This window comes from Nothobranchius furzeri, chromosome 19 (assembly GCF_043380555.1).
Source record: "Nothobranchius furzeri strain GRZ-AD chromosome 19, NfurGRZ-RIMD1, whole genome shotgun sequence".
Taxonomy (NCBI): Eukaryota; Metazoa; Chordata; class Actinopteri; order Cyprinodontiformes; family Nothobranchiidae; genus Nothobranchius; species Nothobranchius furzeri.
In genome coordinates, this window is record NC_091759.1 from 13,959,507 (window position 1) to 13,963,554 (window position 4,048).

Sequence of the window (4,048 nt, forward strand, 5' to 3'; positions counted from 1 at the left end):
GCCAGGGGAGATTAAGAAAAGGGAAAATGGTTGAACAGACAAAGAGAGAGATGTGGAAGAGTAACCAGGCCTGGATAAAGAGAGAAAGACTTTGATGGTTTCAAAACAGTTTTTGTACTGCTCCTGTTTAAACCTGGCTATCTTTAATTATCGACCCATTTCTAAACTCTGTATTCAAGCCAAGTTTCTTGAGAATCCTGTGAATGATCAACTAAAATTGTTCTCGTGTTCAATTTTTTTTTTTTTTTTTTTTGGGAAACAGCAGGGCTGCTAGTCGGTAAAGTTTTGAATTGTGTTTTGGAACCATCGAACGCTAAAAACCAGAATGTTCAGCTCTTTTTTATATCAGTAAAACATTTTTGATGTTGTGTATTATTATACCTCAAACTGCTACGGAAGAGGATTAGGGCCACTTAAAAGAAAAAGAAAAGAAACATATTCTGAATTGTTTTTCTTGGAATTCTAAAGTTAAAGTTAGAATTCTGAAATAAAAGTCAAAATTTTGACATTAATCTCAGATATCTGACTTTTCTGAGATTAATGCCAGAATTAATATAAAGCCTTCTTAAAGAACTCCTTTTCTCATTTCTGAGAGGTGCCGTGTCTTGAGCCTTAATATGCACGAACAAAAGGTTGTTCATTTTTGTTTTAGCATTTGTAAATTCCCAAGAGTACAGGAGCAGATTAGAGCCACTGAAAAGGAAAAAACAAGAACATTGTTGTCAATCTCAGAATTCTTATTTTTGAAACTGTGGTCAGTTTCTTTTTTAATTGTATTATGATTGAATGGGAAATAAATCTCAACCTTAAAGAGCAAGTCACCCCCTGCCAGACTCTTACTCAACTCCCACTTCCTGTTTGAAAAATGCAACAAATGCTGTTGCCCAGAAGACCGAGAGGGTGGAGTCTCTAAAAAATACACACACACGACATTGTGACATCATAATGTACCACCTAACATCATAGTGTACCTCTTAGCCAATAGCGATGGCAGATTTAAATTCAAATGCAGTGCTGAGTTTTTGCCTGACGACAGTACATCGCTGACAGTTGTAGGCAGAGTATTTAAATTTTAACTAAGATGCACTAAAGTGCCGAATTATTGACTACATTCGTCTACAGCACAATTGGACACTCATTTATATATTTTATCAGCAAAAAAAAAGGTGATATGGAGTGACTTGCTTTTAAAGAAAACCTATTAGCTAGCAATTTTTCTGCTGCTTTTGATCCACCCTGTTCTTCTGATAACGACCCAGATTCCTTAACTTCTCAGTTTAACGAGCACTGCCTCTCCATTCTGGACAACATCTGTCCTGTCAGAACCAGATCAGTTCCTGCAGTGAACCCTACTCCCTGGTTTAATGACAGCCTTCGCAGCCTGACCCCGGGTTTCCACGGGAGCCGTCAGCAGCACGTTACTGCAGCAGCACGTCTTGCTCGCGTAAGCTGCTGCTTGGTCCTTCCCACGAGACGCGAAGCAGCAGGGGAGCAGCTGTCACCGACCGAGCACGAAGTCACACGAGTGACTTCATCAGTAAACACAACAACAAGCAGGAGAAAATTGCAACATGGCTCCAAAAGGTTTGTGTTTTATGTTCTGTCCGTTTTATAATCGCCAATACGGACCTGAAAAACAAAGGAGACCGCTAGCTAGGTGATAACTTCTCACGGGGACGCACAGTTAGTAACTTTTTTTAAAAGTAAAGCAACCGGAAGGCAGTACGTTCTTTATTCTGAAAATCTCGGTAGCTTCTCTCCATTTCCGCGTCCAATTTCCTGTCTTTCCTTCCCCAAAAATGTCGAACTTGACCCATTTCAGAGGCGTCGCGTGTAGAAAATAGAACCGGCGCGTAAAGGCAGCGACATGCTGCTCCTGAGACGCGGCTGACTCGCGCTGCTGACGGCTGCCGACGGCTCCAGTGGAAAAGGTTCTGTTGACCACAGCGGTTCCTATCAGCAGCTATGACATGCTGCTGCAGTAACGTGCTGCTGACGGCTCCCGTGGAAAGCCGGGGTGAAGCGCCAATGCAGAAAAATTGATCGCTTGTGGAAGAAAACCCATCTCCACGTCCATCTGCTGCACCTAAAGGATCTTCTGACATCCTTTAACTCTGCAGTCAGAGACGCCAGGGTTTCCTATTTCTCCAACCTGGTGTCCCAGAGCAAAGGGAACCCCAAGGTGCTGTTTAACACCATCAGCAGCATCGTCTCTCCTGCCTCTCCTACAGCCTCCATCCACTCTGTTACAGACTGTGAGAACTTTCTGTCTTTCTTTGTGGACAAAGTCAATAAGGTTAGATCTAGCATCTCTCCTTCAGCCTTATCGCTGCCTCTCCCGAATCCAACCAGGCCCATCATCCTAGATAGCTTTGCTCCTGTTTCTTTGCCTGAGTTAACCAAACTAGTTAACTCTATGAAGACCTCTGCACGCCCCCTCCACATCTTACCCTCATCTTTGTTTAAAAGTGCTTTTCAGTCCATCGGTCCCAGCGTGCTCTCTATAATTAATGCTTCTCTGGTTTCTGGTCAGGTCCTTGCTTACTTTAAGAACGCTGTAATCCACCCGCTTCTTAAAAAACCGAGTCTCGACCCCTCTCTCCATAGCAGCTTCAGACCCATCTCTAAACTTCTGTTCATCTCCAAGATCTTGGAAAAGGTTGTGGCTAAACAACTCACAGCTGCTCTTGATGAACATAACATCTATGATAGCTTCCAGTCAGGTTTTCGTAGAGCTCATTCTACTGAAACAGCTCTTCTTAGGGTCTCTAATGACCTTCTGACTCACAGTGATGCAGGGGACTGTTCTGTTCTGGTCCTGCTGGACCTGACTGCAGCCTTTGACACTGTTGACCATCACCTGCTACTGGAGAGGCTGAGAGACTGGGTAGGCCTATCAGGATCTGCTCTGGAATGGTTCTCCTCTTATCTCTCTGAGCGCTCCTTTTCTGTGGCCGTCTCCAAGTTTAGGTCCTCCACCACCTCTCTTACCCATGGTGTCCCACAAGGTTCTGTGCTGGGGCCTCTGCTCTTCCTCCTCTATCTGCTTCCTCTTCAGAACATCCTGAGCTCCTTCAAAGGAATCTCCTACCATCTTTATGCAGATGACATCCAACTGTACATCTCCTTAAGCCCCATGAGATGTCTAATGGGCCATTCCCATCTGTACCGGGTCGGCCCGGGCCGGGTAGCCCCAGTCGGCCCCAGCCTGGCCCGGTTGATTCCACACATCCTTGTCTTAAGCCCATGTGGGCTGATTCTACCCACCAATCAGAGGCTTGCTCTACTGGAAGGTGTGAATTTGCTGTCAGCAGTGGGTGTGTTGGCCCTGGTCGGCCTGAAGCAGACCCCCTCGAGAAGAGGGCTGAGAATGAGCCTTGGTTGGCCCGGAAAAATACCAGACCACCCAGATATGTAAACAACCTACGCTACCCGGCCCGGGCCGACCCGATACAGATGGGAATGGCCCATAAGCTGCAGCTGTTACACACCTGCTTAGACTCTATCAAAACCTGGATGGTGGGAGCTTTCTACAGCTGAATGAAGATAAGACTGAGATCCTCATCTGTGCCCCAGACAAGCTGGTTCCCAAAGTCAGAGACTCTCTTGGTCAGCTTGCTTCCCACACCAAACCTTCTGTCAGGAATCTTGGTGTGTCCTTTGACCCAGCTCTCACCCTGGATTCTCATGTTAGTTCTCTTGCTTTTTGCTCCCTTATCTGTATTTTCCCAAGGCTCTTTTTGTCCCGTCTGCCTACAGAGCGCTTCTCTGCATTCCCTCTGCATTCACTATTTTTCAGCATGGATTTAATTAATTGGTCATTCAACGCGATTGATAAGATTTTTTCTACAATGAGGATGGAGGAGGGGGCTCGCGCTTGCCCTCAAGGGACACACGCAGCGGGATATATGCTCGATTCCTGGAGGGAGTGGAAGATCGTATGTCTCTCTCAGCTGTCCATTGAGGACGTCGAAGATAAGTGGATATTTGGCCTGATGATCGCTGGATTTCTTCTGATTGGAGTGGGAGGATATCTGGCTTTCTGTAA